The sequence below is a fragment of the Oryctolagus cuniculus genome (genome assembly GCF_964237555.1).
Source record: "Oryctolagus cuniculus chromosome 17 unlocalized genomic scaffold, mOryCun1.1 SUPER_17_unloc_2, whole genome shotgun sequence".
NCBI lineage: Eukaryota > Metazoa > Chordata > Mammalia > Lagomorpha > Leporidae > Oryctolagus > Oryctolagus cuniculus.
The window spans coordinates 1,253,306-1,273,639 of record NW_027208203.1 but is presented as its reverse complement, the minus strand read 5'-3'; the positions used below and the strand labels follow the sequence as shown (position 1 = coordinate 1,273,639).

The window sequence follows — 20,334 nt, the reverse complement described above, 5'->3', positions numbered from 1 at the left end:
ACCAGTATTTTGTTGGGGATTTTTATATCAATGTTTCTCTGTTGTATTTTTTTCAGGTTTAATAATTAAGGTGATGCTGGATTCATAGAAGGAGTTTAGAAGGATTCCCTCTCTCTGAATTGTTTTGAATAGATTGAGAAGAACTAGAGTTAGTTCTTCCTTAAATGTCTGGTAGAATTCAGCAATGAAGCCATCCAGTCCTGTGCTTTTCTTTGCTGGGAGGGTCGTTATTCTTGATTAAATTTCTATCTTGGTTATTGGTCAGTTTGGGTTTTCTGTGTCTTCATGGCTCAATTTAGGTAAATTGCATGAGTCCAAAAATCTAACCATTTCTTCTAGGTTTCCCAATTTGTTGGCATACTGCTCTTTGTGGTAATTTCTGATGATTCTTTTTTATTTCTGGGGTATCTGTCATTATATTTCCTTTTTCATCTCTACTTTTATTTCTTGGTCTTCTTCCTCTTTTTGCTTACTTAAGCCAATGTTGTGTCAATTTTTTTTTTCAAAAAACCTGCTGTTCATTTTGCTGATCATTTGTATTCTTTTTTTGTTCAATTTCGTTTATTTCTTTTCTAGTTTTACGTATTTCTTTTCTCCTACTAGTTTTGGGTTTGGTTAGTTGTTTTTCATCTAGGTCCTTGAGATGCATGGATAGCTCAACTATTTGGTGCCTTTCCAATTTCTTCATGTAGCCACCAGTTGCTATAAACTTTCCTCTTAACACTTCTTTTGCTGTATCCCATAAGTTTTGATGTATTGTATTGTCATCTTCACTCATTCCAGAAATTTTTTTATTTCTTCAATGACCCACTGTTCATTTAGGAGCATATTGTTCAGTCTCCATGTGTTTCCATATGTTCTAGAGATTCTTGAGTTGTTGATTTCCAGGTTAATTTCATTGTGGTTATAGAAGAAGCATAGTATGATTTCAGTCTTTTGAATTGCTGAGACTCGCTTTGCAGCCTAGTATGTGGTCTATCCTAGATCAGTACACATTGTATGCATGAATTAAAATTTCACTCTGTAGGCCATACATGTGTATAATTAATGTTATGAAATAAACTCCAAACAGTATCTTACTTGGTGTATAAGTTTAAGGAGTGTTAAAACATTTACATTAGTTTCACGTCTAATATTATTGTCTTTGGAAGTAGTTTATTAAGACTAACATAATCTGGAAATAACAGAATTGGTGTTTTATTATGCTAAGTGGAGTGATTAGGAGGTAGTACTTTGGCCAGCGCCATGGCTCAATAGGCTAATTCTCCACCTGCAGCACCAGTACTCTGGGTTCTAATCCTGGTTGGGCACCAGTTCTGTTCTGGTTGCTCCTCTTCCAGTCCAGTTCTCTGCTGTGGCCCGGGAGGCAGTGGAGGATGGCCCAGATCCTTGGGCCCTGCATCCACATGGGAGACCAGGAGGAAACACCTGGCTCCTGGCTTTAGATTGCCGCAGCACGCTGGCCGTAGCGGCCATTTGGGGGGTGAACAAATGGAAGGAAGACCTTAAAAAAAAAAGGAGGTAGTACTTTACCTTAAGTTGATGCTAAATACATCTTTTAAATTGTTTCACATAATAAAAATGAAGTATTTCTTTAAGTGTATTTGGAATTAATTTGAATTAGGCAATATCAAATAAGAAATATGGAATTAAATGTTAATTTAGGTGCAAAAATTTCTTAAATATGTGTAATTCTTTCATACTGAATATTGCCCATTGAATTGTAAGACCCCTTGTCTTTAGGGTCTCAAGTATTTTTGAACCAAATTGAGCAAAATATGTGCAACCTTGTCTTGTTTGTCTTCACTTTCTTCTGTGAAGCCCAAAGTCAGGAGCCTCTCTGCCCAGCCATAATATTTCAAGTGAGTATTCCATGCCTGTCATATTTTTGGAGCTCTATAACCATAAGCACAGTCTAATATAAACACATTTTTATTAATCCCTAAATTATTATTTACAGTAACTCCTCATCCACCATTAACCCCAGACTGCCTTTAACCTAAACTCTGTCTCCAGAGTTGGCCATTTCTTTTTTTTGGATATGTTACAATGTGTGGGGGTTGGCTTCTGATTCTTCTCTTCTGTAAAAAAATATTTTGTAACTACTTCCCAGGAATTATATCCTACAGAAAACAAGAAATAACAAGAAATACTATACATTAATATGCACATCTATGTAAGGACACATGTAATGTATTATATATAACAATGAGATAATATATGTAATATAAATAGCCTACATTGGTTGAAATATTTCATACATATATTAAAGGTATACCTCAGAACTTTAAGGACATTGTTAATGATGCTATATCATAAAGTTGGAAAATAGTTTAATAGCCAATAAATAAATTAATAAATTATAATACATATAGAATAATGTGGTATGCATCCATTTTCAAAATGAGGATAGATCTATATTATACTGATTATTAGACCATTTCAGTATATTTAAAAGCCTTTGGTTTGATGACACAACTTAGTAAATTTAGTTAATAATATTTGAGATATCTTTTGATGTGCAAAGAAAAGCCCCATGCTACTCTGGCTTTCTGATCTGTTTCTAAAAAATGACTAATCATGAGATTTTTGGATTTTCCTCCCAATGCATTAATGCTCAAATGATAAACACTCAAATTAGTTGACTATTGTTGAGGGATTGCATACAATGTTACATACTCTCTAAACATTTCTGAATGATGGATAAAACCTATTAAAACATATCAAAGGATCTTTGATCTAAGCATAGCACTGGCAAACCTTTTCATAAATAGTCATAAAGTAAATACTTTATGGTTTATGAACCATAATATCTCTGTTGTTGCCTAAAATATGTATAGACTGTAAGTAAACAGGTGTGATTGTATTCCAACAAAATACAAAGATAGAAAGGAGCTGGATTTGGACCAAAAGGACTGCTAATGCAGTGACTCTTCCTGCTCAGAACACCGTGCATGCGTGTCACTACCCATTTTAGAGACAGCAATGTGTGCCACACCACGTTTCTCAAGAGGGAGCTCAAATAAAGCTTCAAAGCTTTACATATATAATAAGATTACTTTCTACATTTCCTTTTTTAAAACAATTAAAAATTTAATATGATTAAGATCTTTTATCTTTGACTAGGAAAGAATTAGATGATGTGTACCAAGCCTTTGAGATTTTTCAATCTTTGTGTGGTATTAGAAGTCTAAACAAAATGACAACTAGTACACTTAATACATATTTGGGAATTGTCAAGAGGTCCTTTTATTCTCTAACTTTAGGAATGTATCCTTCAGTGCCTTGGTCTGCCTTTTAGTGCTACATATTCATTTCACAGTTTATTTTATTTTATTTATTAATTTTTGACAGGCAGAGTTAGACAGTGAGAGAGAGAGAGACAGAGATAAAGGTCTTCCCTCCATTAGGTCACCACCCAAGTGGCCGCTACGGCCAGCGCACTGGGCCGATCTGAAGCCAGGAGCCAGGTGCTTCTCCTGGTCTCCCATGTGGGTGCAGGGCCCAAGCACTTGGGGCATCCTCCACTGCCTTCCTGGCCCACACCAGAGAGCTGGACTGGAAGAGGAGCAACCAGGACAGAATCCAGCACCCCAAGCAGGTTTAGAACCCGAGGTGCTGGTGCCACAGGTGGAGGATTAGCCTAGTGAGCCACAGTGCCGGCCCATTTCACAGTTTAAAAACTGTGAAGTGTTGCAAATATAATTCATAATTATTATTTAAGGATTAGAAAACACAGATAAAGGATGATTAGATCATGTATGATTGTCACTCAGTACTTTTTTTCCAAATCAGTAACAACAACTTTAATTTGCTCGGGTGTGGGTGGTCAGTCCTCCCTCAGGGTGGGCCGGCAGCTGGCCCTGGATGCAGCACGCCGGTGCCACCCTCACATGGCAGCTGCCAGAATCCGTGCAGCTCCCAGGTAGGAGCTCTCGGGGTGCTGGGTAGGTTTGGTTTCTGACCAAGGGCAGCGAGTTGCGGTGTGTGCAGCCCCTCGGCGCTCTCTGTACCGGTGCTGCCTCCTCCTTGGCCCTGCTGGGCCTCTGCCCCCTGAGTCGGGCAGGAGCTTCCCAGAGCCCTGGGCCTGGGTGAGCCGCGGCCATCCTAGAACAGGTTGTTGGGCTCACAGCCTTCCATCTCCAGCAGCTCTGGCCAGCCCTCATATTTGTGTCTGGGTTGTTCTTCAGGTATTCCTCAAAGGGGCTTTTGCTCTTGAGTTCTCGGCCCCCAGGAACACCCAGCTATCGCAGCAGCCCAGCTGTGTGGCATAGGAGCTGCCGAGGTCAGAGAGGAGCTTCCTGATGTCGTCATTCATCTTGGTCCCTGGGTCATCGTAGGAGGCCACCAGCACCAACGTGCCCATTGGAACTTCTTTAAGGAATCGCACTGGAGTCTTGGTGTCTCCAGTACATGTCGAAGGAGTTGTGTCTCGGCACCAGTCCCATGGTCCCGTTCACCAGGGTAATGTTCAGGCCTCTGCCCACGTTGTTTTTCACTGGACTCAGGATAATGTGGTTTTCAAAGCACATGGAGGGGCCCACGGCATTGGCAGCCCGCTGGAGATCAAAACGCAAAGCTGGCCGGGCAGGGCTTGCTGAGGCCACACTTGGTCTTCGCCACCTGGTTCTCCTTGGTGGCCAAGCCCATCCAGCACGGCAGATGGGATGCCTGCATGTTTGAAGCTGATGTAGCTGCGCACAAAGAACAGCGTGGTGACCAGGACAAAAGTGAACGCCTGGAGGCGTGCAGACCTGAGACTCATCCTGTGCAGGCAAGGAGCAGCTTCGGGTCAGGATGGGTCTTCCTGAGACTGGATCGCGTGGGCTGCCCGCGGCGGGCCCACAGGCGGCCGCGGTGGCATCAAGGGCGCTCTGGGGAGCCCCGTGGCTGCCGCTGCCGCGAAGCAGGAGAATTTCGGCTGCGTCGTGGCCAACCGCTTCCATCTGCCGCTGGACGACGAGTCGGACCCCTTCGACATCCTGCTCAAGGCCGAGCGCCAGTGCCAGCAGCAGCTGCAGCACAAGAGGCGCGACGAGGGGGCTGCGGCGGCTGTGGCTGGAGCCGGTGGCCGTGGGGGCCAGAGCCCAGCCGCGGCCTTGGCCACAGACCTGGCGCGAGGAGGGAGTCCCAGAAGGAGCGCAAGAGCCTCCTGGCCCCGCGCTCAGCAGCCCGACAGCCCCGGCGGCGGCCCGCCAGCCACTTGCCCAGAAACGAACTCCCAGAAGAGGGGAGCAGCAAGGACGGACTGACAGCCAGCGCAGGGGTGACGCTTGATGGAGCAGAGCGGAGACCCTACAGGGAATCCCGCCCCTGTGAGACCGAGAGGCAGGTGGACTGCACAGCTGAGACGTTTACAGATGAAAACCAGTGGACAGCTTTGATCGTGAGAGGCCTCTTCCAGGGCGTGGAGGCCCGAGAGGGGGCATGCGAGGCAGAGGCAGGGGCAGTCCCCGAAACAGAGCCTTTGATGCTGTCGACCAGAGGGAAGACAAGATTTTGAAAGATATGGCGGGAATGATAAAACAGCAGTCAGAACTGAAGACAACATGGGCTATGGAGTGCGCACTTGGGCGTCAGGGAAAGACACCCGTGACATGGAGCCGACCGCAGTGATGGAGGAGTCCCAGGACTCTGGAGCAGGAAACCCCAAGCAAAGTCCCTGAGTCAGAGGTAGAAGAAGAAACTCAAGTTCAAGAGGTGACCTTAGATGAGTGGAAGAATCTTCAAGAACAGACCAGACCAAAGTCCGAGTTGAACACCCGGAAGCCAGAATCAACTGTCCCTTCCAAAGCAGTGGCAATTCACAAGTCAAAATACAGAGATGCTGTGGTAAAGGATGACAAAGAGGACGACTCCCATGTTTTCCAGAAAGCTGCAAATGACATCACGTCCCAGCTGCAGATTAATTTTGGTAACCTCGCTTGTCCCGGGAGTGGAGCCAGAGGCGGCCCAGGGGAGGCAGGAGAAGGATCCGAAGGGCAGAGAACTGTGGGCCCAGAGCTGAAGTGGTGACAGGAGACGTGGCTCTCAACCCCCACGACCCCAGGACTTCCATTCCTGGCCTGAGGAGACTCAGCTTGCAGTCTCTGAGGACAATAGATGTCGTTTTTCTGGAGCCTGGATTCCTTGCACTTTGTTTGGTCTGGGTGTGGGAGGCGGCACTGTCCTGGGGAGGGGAGGGCTGGCCATGTTTGCCAAAGGCTCTCTGGGTGGAGTTGAGGTGTGCAGACTGGAGGGACTCGCATGGGAAGCAGCCTGTCAGGCCGGGGGCGAGCTGTGGGGACCCCCAGCTGTGCCCCGCAGTGCAGAGGGCCACGGAGAACTTGACCAACTCATTTCAAGCGGTCACAGCCTAGTTTTCAAAGACCAACAAACTGGAACCCAAGTGTACTCACTGCTGACTTGTGACTGTTACACTCTGCCGGGGCTCCTGAGTTCTGGTTGCCATCTAGACAGCGGTTTGAAAATGCTGTTGTGCAGCCACTGGTCACCACTCTGTGACAGAGAAGTGGAAAAAATGGTGATTTTAATGGTGAGTTAAACTACCTCATGGTGCGTGCGTGTGTGTGTATGTGTGACACACTTAGTGCTTATGCGCACTGTGAGAGTACTGCCTTTCCTCGCTGTCATAAATATTGTTTCCCTTTACTCCTTAACTCATTCCAGTAATTTCCAATCCCAGGATCCCGTCAAAGCTTGTTCTCTCCAAGTTAATACTTATTTTTACAAAATTAGAGGTCATTTATTCAGTGTCATTTTATGTAACCTGTCAGTAGTATTGTTCTGAACAGAAAACCCTCCTCCAAAATAGCTTCCTCATTTGTTTTTCAAAATATCTTTCTGTCGGCCTGTGCTGTGGCTCAATAGGGTAATCCTCCGCCTGTGGTGCCAGCACCCCAGGTTCTAGTCCCAGTCGGGGTGCCGGATTCTGTCCCGGTTGCTCCTCTTCCAGTCCAGCTCTCTGCTGTGGGCCAGGAATGCAGTGAAGGATGGCCCAAGTGCTTGGGCCCTGCACCCGCATGGGAGACCAGGAGAAGCACCTGGCTCCTGGCTTTGGATCGGCCCAGTGAACCTGCCGCAGTGGCCACTGGGGGGTGAACCAATGACCTTTCTCTCTGTCTCTCTCTCTCACTGTCCACTCTGCCTGTCAAAAACAAACAAACAAAAAAATCTTTCTGTCTAGGGAGTGATTTTATTTCACTTGTCAAATATTAGTTGGTTGCCAATATGTGAGTTCATGTCTGGGGTTTCTATTCTGTCTCATTGGTCAACATGTGTATTTTTGTTCCAGTACCAGGTTGTTTTAATTATAACAGCCCTCTAGTATGTCTTGAAATCTGGTATTGTGATGCCTCAAGCTTCATTTTTATTTAAGATTGCTGTAAGTATTTGGGGTCTTCTATTTTTCCATATGAATTTTAGGATCTTTTTTTTTCTATAATTGTGAAGAATATCTTTGGTGTCTTGATTGGGATTGCTTTGGATTTATCGATTACTTGGGGTTGTATGGACATTTTGATGATATTAATTTTTCCAATCTATGAACATGGGATAACTTTCTATTTTGTGTCTTTTATTTCTTTCTCTTTTTTAAAAATGATTGTAATAATTTATTTGGGAGGTAGATTTACAGTGAGAGGGAGAGACAGAGAAATGTCTTCCATCCACTGGTTCACTCCTCAATTGGCCACAAAGGCTGGAGCTATGCCAATCCAAAGCCAGAAGCCAGAGGCCTCTTCCAGGTCTCCCACATGGGTGCAGGGACCTAAGGACTTCGGCCGTCTTCCATTTCTTTCTTTCCCTGCCCATAGCAGACAGCTGAATTGGAAGAGGAGCAGCTGGGACTTGAACCATCATCCATTTGGGATGCCAGTGCCTCAGGCCAGGGCATTAAACTGCTGTGCCACAATGCTGGCTCCTCTAATAGTCTTTTTTTTTTTTTTTTGACAGGCAGAGTGGACAGTGAGAGAGAGAGACAGAGAGAGAAAGGTCTTCCTTTGCCGTTGGTTCACCCACCAATGGCCGCCGCTGCAGCCGGCGCACCGCGCTGATCCTGGCAGGAGCCAGGAGCCAGGTGCTTTTTCCTGGTCTCCCATGGGGTGCAGGGCCCAAGCACCTGGGCCATCCTCCACTGCACTCCCTGGCCATAGCAGAGAGCTGGCCTGGAAGAGGGGCAACCGGGACAGAATCCGGCGCCCCAACCGGGACTAGAACCCGGTGTGCCGGCGCCGCAAGGTGGAGGATTAGCCTATTGAGCCACGGCGCCGGCTCTACTCTAATAGTCTTTTATTAGAGTCTTTCAGTTTGTTTATATAAAGGATCATATCAAATGCAAACAGGGATAATTGTGCTTCTTTTTTTTCCAATTTGTATCATTTTGATTTGTTTTTCTTACCTAATTTATCTGGCTAAAGCTTCCAGAAGTATACTGAAAATAATGGTGAAAATGGTTGTCATTGGCTCCAGATTTAGTGGAAATCTTCCCAGCTTATCCCCATTCAATATGATGCTGCCTGTGGTTTAGTCATATATTGCTTTGATTGTGTCATGGTATGTTTCTTCTCTATGCAATTTTTAAAGTGTCTTTTCATGAAAAGATGTGGTATTTCATCAAATGTTTCTCTGCATCTATTGAGATAATCATATGGCTTTATCTTTCATTTTGTTGATTTTAAATAACACATTTATTGATTTGTGTATGTTGAACCACCCCTGCATCCCTCAAATCAATTCCACTTTGGATAGATGATCTTGTTGATGTATTGCTGGACTCTATTTGATACTATTTTATTGAGAATTTTTGCATCTTGTCCACTAGGGATATTAGTGTGTAGTTCTTTTTTATTGCATCTTTGTGCTTTTGTAATTAAGGAAATGCTGGTCTCAAAGAACAGGTTTGGATTGATTCTATCCTTTTCAATTGTTTTGAATAATATAAGAATGGGGATCAGTTCTTCCTTTAAAGTTTGGTAGAATTCAGTCTCTTCAGGGCTGGCACTGTGGCATAGAAGGTTAAGCTTCTACTTGCAGTTTCTGCATCCCATATAGGTGCTGGTTCAAGCCCCAGCTGTGCCACTTCCAATCCACCTTTGTGCTAATTCCCCTTGGGCCCTTACACCCATGTGAAAGACTCAGGAGAACCTCAGCAATGCTGGCTTTGGTTTGTCCCAGCCCCGGCCATTGCAGAGAAACCATCTGGGGAGAGAACCAGTAGATTGATTCTCTCTCTCTTTTCTCTCTCTCTCTCTGTCTCTCTCTTCCCCCTAATTTCCCTGTCTTTTTCTCTCTGTATCTCTGCCTTTTAAATAAATAAATAATATTTTAAAACTGAATCCAGTCTTTTCTACAATAGTATTTGGAAAGTTGGATTTCACATGCTGAAGTTTGAAACCAGTTTGCTCCAACTCACAATGGATCAAGCATCTAAACCTAATACCCAAAACCATCACAATTACTAGAGAAGAACATAGAGGAAAGTCTACAATCTATTGGCCTAGGCAAACAATTCTTGGGTAAGATCCCAGAAACATGGGTAATAAAACAAACACAAATAGACAAATGTGATTACATCAAGCAAAAAGTTGCTGTGCAAAAAATGAAATAATTAACAAAGTGAAGAGGTAATCAACAAAATGGGAAAAATATTTTCAAAATATACATCCAATAAAGGATTAACATCCAGAATATATAATAAGCTCAAGAAATTTAATAACAAAACACACTCCAGTCAAAAAATGGACAAATGGCATGAACAAGAATTTTTCTAAGGATGAAATAAAAATGGCCAACAGATGACAAAAAATTCAGAATCACTAGTCATCAGGAAAATGCAAATAAAAATGACAATGAGGTGTCACCTCTTCCCAGTAGAATGGCTATCATCCAAAAATCGAAAATGACAAATATTGGCCTTAATCATAAATATTCTGAAATAAACATAAAACTGTCACTCATTTATCTAGTTTTCTATTGCCTTTCTAGTGTATTCATCATAGTCCGTTTTTTCTCATTCCCCTCTTTTTAAACATAGAATTGTTCTAGAGGGCAATCTTTGATATTCTTTCTAATGATTTTTACTACCTTGTATGTACTAATGATTTCCAAATTTGTATCTCTAGCCCAGGAACCCTCCTTCATTTCAGATTAGTATATCATACTGCCTACTTGAGATCTCTCTTTGGATACCAGTTGTGTAATTAAATCTTAACAAGTCCAAAATGTTACTAATGTTATTCTTTCTCATACCTGTCCCTTATATAGTCTTCCTACTTAAAACCCTTAAAAGTAAAAATCTACTTTTAAAAAAAAGTACTTTTTAAAATTAGTTTTAAAAGTAAAATCTACTGTACATGTTACAACCTGTCTTCTGGCCAGAATCCCTGGATTCGAATTGAGAATCTGCTAAGGGTGGGCTGTCTGAGTTTAGGCAAATCACTTGGCCTTCTTGTACTTAGTTACTTCCTTTACAAGATGCCTAATTTTACCTAACTCACAGAACTGTGAGGATTGACAATGGTTTAACACAGGAGCAATGCTTAATACAACAGTTTGTAATTGTGTATTATGTACTGAAAAATCTATTATCATCAATACTAAGGGTTTCTCTCCCAGTGACACCTTCCTATATAGATTTTAGTGACACAGAATCTTGAAAATAGCAATGACAATCAAACCTGGCTTATTTATTCCTACATATAATAAAAGTAATACTGTCTTTTCTCTTTTGCTTTGTTAGAAAGTTTGACATAAAGTTATCTATTATTAGTAGTGTTATTTTCCTTGTTCCTACATGTTGCTCTTATAGTTAACCCCACTTGGAGAGTGTTACTGTACATTAAATCACTTAGTGGAGTACTTAAGAGGTAGAGGTAGTGCTTTATCTTAAATTGATGCTAAGTACATCTTTTAAATTGTTTCACCCACAAAAAATGAAGTATTTCTTAAGTGCATATGAATTACAATATATGGAATTCCTGGACCTGCTGTTCCAGCTGGAGCTGAGCCACACCAGCAAGGCCAACACCCTCTTTTGTAGCAACTCTCTGGCCTCCAACTCCATGGAGTCAGGTGGGGGCTGCGACAGGACGCGGGCGCAGGGGACCCTGCGGGAGTGGAGTGACCCTCTGGACCATGACCTGGAGGCTCAGCTCCTCTCCCGGCACCTGCGGGGCATGGAGCCTGCGCCACGGGAGAAGTGTCGGGAGCTGTCTGCAATATCAAATAAGAAACATGGAATTAAATGTTAATTTTGGTGTAAAAATTTCCTAAATGATAGTTCTTTCATACTAAACATTGTCCATTGAACAGTAAGGGCCCCTTTGTTTATGGTCTTAAATATTTTTGAACCAAAATGAGCAGAGTATGTGAAACCTTGTCATATTTGTTTGTCTTTAGTTTCTTCTGTGAATCCCAAAGTCAGGAGTCTCTCTGCCCAGCCATAATGTTTCAAGTGAGTATTCCATGCTTTGTCATATTTTTGGAGTTCAGTGATCATAAGTACAGTCTAATATGAATGTATGTTCATTAATCACCAAATTCTTCATATTATTTACAATAACTCCTCATCCACCAGTATCCCCAGACAGGCATTAATCTAAACTCTATCTCCAGAGATCCACCATTCTTTTGGATATGCTACAATGTGTGGAGTTTGCTTCTGATTTCCTCTTTAAAATATTTTGACATTCATTATTTTTGTGGTCTTTCATTTCTTAATTGATTTGTATTGCCAAATAGTATGCCATTATAAAAGATATACTGCACACTGGCTTTCTTACACATTAGTGTTTGGGTTGCTTTCATATTTGGCTTTCATGAATATTGCTGCAGTGAGCCTTTATTGGTGTGTGGATTTTGTATCTTTTAGTGGCATACCTGGGAGATAAACTACTGAGGCAATAAACAGTCCCATGTAGAACAAGCTGAGAAACTGCCGAATTGCTGTCCATAGTGGCTGCACTGGAAGTTTATGAGGGTTCCATGCTCTTCATGTTCCTGGCAACATTTGTCTTTGGCTGAATCAGTCATTTTACTGTATAGGAATTGATATATTTCCCAAGATTTGATTGCATTTCCAATGACTAATTATAATCACATTTTTTGCTGTATTAAAATTAAAATGTCTTACTGAAATCACTGCTTTGTTTTAAAAATTGTGTGTTCTTATATTTTTCTTTTCTAGTATAAAATGCAATTTTTTAAATTTCTTAGTAATATTTTCACTTTGACGCTACATTGAATGCTAATGCTAATTATATTTTCATGATGTTCATTGCTACTCTACAGAAATATGATTGATGCTTATGTATTTATTTTATATTCTGAACATCACTGAGTTTTACTTAGGGATTTTAGTGAATACCTCAGAATGTCTTTTGCTTGCAAATATGTCTTAGATGTTACAAGTCACGTTTGCTCTTTTGTATGCAATCTGGAGTTTTTTTCTTTTGTGTGTGTGATTTCTTTAGCACAATGTTCCATTACACTGTTGAATAGAAATGTTAAAATATCTATACCTTGGCCAGTGCGGCGGCTCAATAGGCTAATCCTCTGCCTTGCGGCACCAGCACACCAGGTTCTAGTCCCGGTCGGGGCACTGGATTCTGTCCTGGTTGCCCCTCTTCCAGGCCAGCTCTCTGCTATGGCCAGGGAGTGCAGTGGAGGATGGCCCAAGTGCTTGGGCCCTGAACCCCATGGGAGACCAGGATAAGCACCTGACTCCTGCCTTTGGATCAGCGTGGTGCACCAGCCACAGCACGCTGGCCGTGGCGGCCATTGGAGGGTGAACCAACAGCAAAGGAAGAGCTTTCTCTCTGTCTCTCTCTCTCACTGTCCACTCTGCCTGTCAAAAAAAAATCTATGCCTTATTCATATTGTATAGGAATTTAGTATAGATTTTCCATAGGTTCTTGAATGTTTTCCATTTTACATTCCCACAAACAATTTTATATATATTTCCTTTCCTCCACATCTGCTTCAGTACTTGTTAATTTTTTTATTCTTCTGTAATAGCCACTTTTACATATGTGAAGTCATAACTGTTATGGTCTTGATTAGCAATGCTGAGACCCCATGAAGTAAAACAGCAGATGGGAGTGTTAGTATATGATCTTGCTAAAGTAAATAGAATTAAAGTTATTTTAAAATATTTTTAAATATTTCTTTCATTATTTGAAAGGCAGTTACACAGAGAGGACAGAGAGACAGATCTTCCATCCACTGGTTCACTCCCCAAGTAGCTCAATGGCTGAGGCATGGCCAGGCCAATGCCAGGAGCCAGAAGTCAATCTGGGTCTCTCATGTTGGTTTCAGTGGCTCAAGTACTTGGGCCATCTTCCACTGCTTTCCCATGCCATGAACAGGGAGATTGACTGGAAGTGGAGCAGCCAGAACTGAAACCAGTGCCCATATGGGATTCTGGCTCTTCAGGAAGCTATTGAATTCCCTGTGCCACAATACTTGCCCCTGAAGTTTTCTTAGCTAGTGTATACATATCAGAACCCTTCTGCGATTAATTTAATTTAAACTATGTTTTGAAATTTTGAGATTGAAATATTAATTTCATATATAGATTATTATGCATAAATAGCCCTCTAAAATTTAAAGATTTTATACAATTTAAATATACTTAATATTTAAATTATACTTTAAAACATATTGTACATTAATAACACTGAACAATTATATGTGGTGGCTAGAAAAGTAATGATATCTTTATCTTTTGATAATAAAATAAAATATAACAAGAATGTTTTCTGAGGCTTAAAAATACTGTAAAAATGGACATTTTAGAAATTGAATACACTCATCAATCTTAACCTACTGCTTATTGTAGGCTTAAATGTCTGCATTGATAATTCTAACAGAACTAGATTTAGGAATAAGGTTTTTAATCATTGCTAATGGATAGAAACAAATGAACAGATTACATGAAAGATTTGAGTATAAAAAGTTATATTTAAGTTATATTCAGAATGTATTGGCAATTGTATTAACATATAGTTTATACATCAGAATATTTACTTCATGCAAAATGGTCTCACTATGAAATCCAAGCTCTTAAGGAATCAATCTCAATGCATAAGTCTTTTTATTGATATTGGAAGAAGAAATGGTAAATTTCTGACAGAAGCCTGTATGTATTTTCATTCGCTTTGGTAGAATAATACATCGATATATAATTAATATTTCAGATATAACAAATATGAAATATAAATATAATAAGAATGTAACTTTCAGTTAAATGTGTTAAATAAGTGCATTTCTTTAAACTTATAGGGATTAGTGTTAGGACATTTAAAAAAGCATATTGTGATGGAGCAGAGTGATCAGGAAAGGGATAAAGAGCTGTCAAGATATGTCAACAGTTTTGGAAAATGGGAAAGTGGTTTCCCAGTGATACTAAGAAAAGCAAGGCTAGTCTATGGCCATACCACACTGAACATGCCCGATCTCATCTGATCTCGGAAGAAAAGCAAGGCTAAACCAGATTTCTCAAAATAGTTTAGAATTTGTGATCCCCAAGTTGTGAAGGGTACTATGTACTATGAGTATTTGGATTTGAGGATTATAAGTTCTTGATCCTTTCCATATCCCTATTCAACCAAAAGATTGCTGCACCTTCATCCCAACAGAAGGCCAATGATTTGCTCTTTGGAGAGGTAGACAGAAAAACTTCAGTGAGGACCACAATACTCAGAAACGAAGCACCGTTTTCAAGATTTCTCTCTAGAGAATCTGTTCAGTAGACAATATGACCTGCCCTGACTGAAACTTGGGCATCCTCAAACAAAAGATCTCAGGTTCTGCATAATCCCTTACAGTGGACTGCTCTTTTGACAACTTTGCTTAGTATTTATAATCAGGTTTTTTGATCACTTATATCTGGATACAGAATTTCCATCTTTCTGCCTGTTAAAGTGAAATTTTGAACATTCCTGTTATTTACTGCAAATAATCAACTATGTACCTCACTGAAAACTGCTATTGAGATCCAGAGGTATTCTTTTTTATAACTTGTTTCCTAGTATTTGTCAGCATTTTAGAGTTTATGGTTATCCAGCTATAATGAGCTCAGTTTTAGGTAGTATCACATAGATGTCATAGATGTTTAATTTTTTACTTTCTGATTAATCATACTTAATTCATGGAATTAAGCATTATCTGAAATGCTTTGAAAATAGCACCAAATATTTCTTATTCAAGATTATATTTCCTAATAGTGTGTTTGTAAATATTTGTAATACTTTACTTTTCTTTTTTTCCTGTATATCTTCCTCTTTGTTATATTTACAGAAAAGTTAGGATTAGACAATAGTGTCTAACTGAGCCCTAGTGAATTTAAGGGATTGTCTTAAAGTTATCTGCAGAAATAAGACTAGAGTGTATATACACTTATATGGCTTCAGTTTCACCAAAATACTACATTCTGATTAAAACCCACAGTTCTTGTGTTTCATCTCCAACTTAGTGGATTTTTTTAAATCAGTGTATTATTTTTTTACCTAAGGAACCCATGTTCAATATGGTGAAATCACAGAAAAAAATGAAAATCACAGTTTACATCTGTATTTCTCTTAATTTGTGAGAAAAATACATGGGCTTTATTTGTTTCAACCTGGAAAACTCTAGTATTTCAGCAAGATTCACACTGCATTTTCTTACTATTTCTGTAGGTCCTTAATGGAACCAGTACTCCTGCACATTTGAGACTAAATTAATATACTCATATATTTTAAAAGGTTTATTTAATTACCTGACAGGAAGAATGACAAAGAAAGCAGGGCAAGAGACAGAGAAAGAGATCTTTCATCTGCTGTTTCATTCTTCAAATAACCACTGTGGCAAGGGCTGGGCCATTCCAAATCCAGGAGCCAGGTACTCCATCCAGGTCTCCCATGTGAGTGGCAGTGGCCCAAGCATTTGGACCACCCTCTGCCTCTTTTCCATGTGCATCTTCAAGGAGCTCATTCAGAAGCAGAACAGCCAGGACATGAATATGTGGTACTGCAAGCATTGGCTTAATCTGCTCCATGACATTGCTAGCCCTAGTAATAAATTTCTAGTAAACAAAAAATTACCTAAATGCATATGGATTGCTTACCAGATGGAATAGGCTTTTTGTCCTCTAGATAATCTTTAGCTGCCTTTATATTGTCATCTATGAATAGTAACAACCATATATACATGCATACATACTCATACAGCTGTGGTTTGTAACAGGTGAAAATATTCTATTATCATCTAGAAGAAAAGATTATGGTATTCTAATTTATATCATTTGGTGGTATAAAGGTAGTTCAGCAATAAATCTCAAATGTTTTTGTTATACCTGAAACATCCAATTCCCACCAATTAAGAACACCAGGAGCTGAGGCTGATGCAAGCGCAAGAGTTTTATTTCAAACTTGAGTTTGAGGCTGGCACCGCGGCTCACTAGGCTAATCCTCCGCCTTGCGGCACCGGCACACTGGGTTCTAGTCCCGGTTGGGGCGCTGGATTCTGTCCCAGTTGCCCCTCTTCCAGGCCAGCTCTCTGCTGTGGCCTGAGAGTGCAGTGGAGGATGGCCCAAGTGCTTGGGCCCTGCACCCCATGGGAGACCATGGCTCCTGCCATCGGATCAGCGTGGTGCACTGGCTGTAGCGTGCCGACCGTGGCGGCCATTGGAGGGTGAACCAATGGCAGGGGAGGACCTTTCTCTCTGTCTCTCACTGTCAATTCTGCCTGTCAAAACAAACAAACAAACAAACAAACAAAAAAACACTTGAGTTTGGACCAATGTCCGCACCAGATGTAGCTGGTTTGGATCGGTGGCCTCTACAGTAAGGTTGTTAGGGTTTTTATAGGGTTTTTGGAGATACTCTATACATTATATGGGTGCTGGTTCATGTCCCAGCTGCACCTCTTCTGATCCAACTCTCTGCTATAGCAAAGTAATGGAAGAAGGCCCAAGTGCTTGGGCCCCTGCCCCCATGTGGTAGACCCAGAAGAAGCTCCTGGCTCCTGGCTTCGTATCAGCCCAGCTCCAGCCATTGTGGCCATTTGGGGAGTGAACCAGCAGATTGAAGACCTTTTTCTCTGTCTCTCCCTCTCTCTGACTGTAACTCTGCCTCTCAAATAAATAAAATATTTAAATATATATAGACATAAATTGTTTTAAAGAGAGTGGCAAGTGATTTTGTTCTGTTTTCAGTGATACTAAATTCATGACTGTCAGTGGCACTAGTATCTTTGAAGACTGACTACTGCAAAAGAAAGTGGAACAAAGTAGGAAAATTCAAGTGAAATGAAGAACATGGTAAGTCTTGAGAGACTAAATAACACTTTTAAATTTTTCATGTTCATATTTGTTAAGCACTTTTAACACGCAAGACACTCGTCAGTCTCTGGTGATAAAATAAACAACACAGATTTGGTGATTGCCTTGAGGGGCTGTGGTGTAATTTTGCAACACGGAGTTGTATTCCCCACCCCCCCCCCAAAAAAAATTATAGACTACACGAAAAAGAAAGAAAAAGTTCTTGAAGCATCTGTGTGCATGTTAAATATATTGAAACTTGAGAAGTTAAATAAACACATGAGGACATGAGGTAGTTTTCAGTTTAATACTACAGTGGCACCATGACATTGGTAAGTTTGTGTGCTTAAAAATAAAAAGTGAGTGAACTATAAAAACATTTCACATCTACTTTCCTAGATGTAGTGTGTGTGTGTGTGTGTGTATGGTCTTTCTTCACTTAATAACTGAAATTCTGCAAAGTGCATCATTTGGTGATTCTGTAGTTGTGTGAACATCATAGATTATGCTTGCACAAATTTTCCTGATACAATCTACTACACACCTGGGCTACCTTATATTGTGTAACCTATTGTTCCCAGACTACAGACTAATACAGCATGTAACTGTCCTGATCACTGTTGACAAGTGTGACACAATGATTAGTATGTTTGTATTTTAAGATAGAAAAATTACAGTGTGAAAACCACAGTTTGAAAGATGAAAAATGCTTCATTTTTCTTTGATAGTTAGCATGAATTGAACTTGCATGATTGGACCCAGCACTCCTCAGCACACAGTGGGAGCCACATACCCTGCTGCCCACACCTCAGGGACCCCTCAGGGCTGGGGCTGCGCCACACCTGGCCCCGTGAGCACAGACCCAACCTGGTGCCCTTGCTCAGGGCCCTGAGGGCTGCACCTGCTGCGGGCCCCACCCATCCTGGCCAAGGAAGCCATGGCCCCTGCTGAGATGGAGGAGGGGAGCCTGGACAACTTCTTCGCCAAAAGGGACAAGAAGAAGGAGGAAGAGCAGAGCAGCCTGTGGCGAGCACCGTGGGTGTGGAGGGCAGTCCCGGCAGGAGCAGCAGAGCAGCGGGCGGCGGGGTGGGTGAGGGGGCTGGGCCGGGAGACAGCAGCACCTTGGGCGCCGGGGCTGCCACCAAGGCCGTGACGAAAGATGAAGACGAATGGAAAGAGTTTGAGCAAAAAGAGGTGGATTATAGTGGCCTCCAAGTTCAGGCGATGCAGATAAGTGAAAAGGAAGAAGATGATAATGAGAGAAGATCCAGGTGATAACTGGGAAGAAGATGGAGGTGGCAGTGGTGGTATAGAAAAATCTTCAGGCCCATGGAATAAAACCGCTCCAGCACAAGCACGCCGTGCTCCAGTAATTGTTATAGAAACTCCAGAACCAGCGATGACAGTGGTGTGTGTACAGGCCGACTGGAGCCAGGCTAACCACAACCAGGAAGATGCCACAAGGGCCACCAGAGATACACAGTGACACACAGTTCCCGTCCCTGCAGTCCACTGCCAAGCATGTAGAAAGCCAGAAGGATAAAGAGCTAACAAGCAGTTGGAATTTCTCTCTCGCTCACTCGCTCTCTCACTGCCTCTGTAAATCTGCCTTTCAAAGAAATAAAGCTTTTAAAAAGAAATTGATGAGATTTTGTTGGGTATTGCTTAGAATCTATAGATCACTTTATTTTTTTTAAAGATTTCTTTATATGAAAGAGTTACACAGAGAGAAGGTGAGGCAGAGAGAGATCTTCCATCTCCTGGTTCACTCCCCAATTGGCAGCCAGAGCCAGGAGTTTCTTCCGGGTCTCCTACGTGGGTGGGTGCAGGGGCCCAAAGGTTTGGGCCATTTTCCATTGCTTTCCCAGGCCATAGCAGAGAGCTAGATTGGAAGTGCAGCAGCCAGGACTTAAACCGGCACCCTCATGGGATGCCAGCACTGCAGGTGGTGGCTTTACAGCTATGCCACACCTTTGGCCCCTCTATAAATCACTTTAAAAAGAATTTGAAATTCCTAAATATCAAGGCTCTAAACTGTGAGCATGATAAAATCTTTTAATTTCCTGAAATATCTTTCAGCAATGTCTTAGTTTTTCAGTATACAGATGTTTCCCATATTAAATTTATCCATAAGTACATATAATTCTGATACATCTATTGGTCTCTCATCATAGGCTTTTATTATACAATTTCCCTTGTTCGTACTGTTAATATGTTGAATTACATTGTGCATTTTCTTAATCCTAAACCAATGTTGGATTCCTGGGATAAGCCCCACTTGGTCATTGCTTCTTACTTTTCTTTATAAAATATTGGAGATTACCACTGTCCCAGAATATTCTCTTTGAATTATTCTCTTTCATCCTTACCTTTGCTCATCTCAATGCCAACAACTGCTATGACTTTTTACTTTTATGAGCAGGGATTAGTTTTATGTATAGTTTCATGTAAATGGAGTCATATATTACATAGCTTTTTCTGTCTGATTTTCTTATTTTTCAGATTTTTCCATGTTCATTTACAAATACTTTATTGTTACTCCTTAGTATATTCCCAGAACTTAGACTCTTTCCAGTTTTTGGCTGTTATCAACAAAACTGCTATGTGCACTTGTGCTAAGACTTTCTGTATTTTTTTAACTTTCTCTGGAATACATACTAGGGAATATAATTGGTAGATGGATTTTACAGAAGGTTTGGGTTTACATTTTTAGAAGCTACAAGATCCTTTTCCAAAAAGAGTGAACTGCTTTTTTAAAAAAATTTTTTACAGGCAGAGTGGACAGTGAGAGAGAGACAGAGAGAAAGGTCTTCCTTTTGCCATTGGTTCACCCTCCAATGGCCGCTGAGGCCAGCACGTTGCGGCCAGCGCACTGCGCTGATCTGAAGGCAGGAGTCAGGTGCTTATCCTGGTCTCCCATGGGGTGCAGGGCCCAAGGACTTGGGCCATCCTCCACTGCACTCCCTGGCCATAGCAGAGAGCTGGCCTGGAAGAGGGACAACCCCGACAGAATCCGGCGCCCGGACCTGGACTAG

At 41.5% G+C, this 20,334-nt stretch overlaps 2 pseudogenes; one reads left to right on the top strand and one right to left on the bottom strand.

The window, feature by feature from the left end:
* The first annotated feature begins 1,839 nt into the window (after positions 1-1,839).
* LOC127490119 (protein CDV3 homolog pseudogene) lies at positions 1,840-19,011 on the top strand (annotated as a pseudogene).
* Positions 2,463-4,909, bottom strand: LOC127485622 (protein FAM3D pseudogene; annotated as a pseudogene).
* Positions 19,012-20,334: the final 1,323 nt, after the last annotated feature.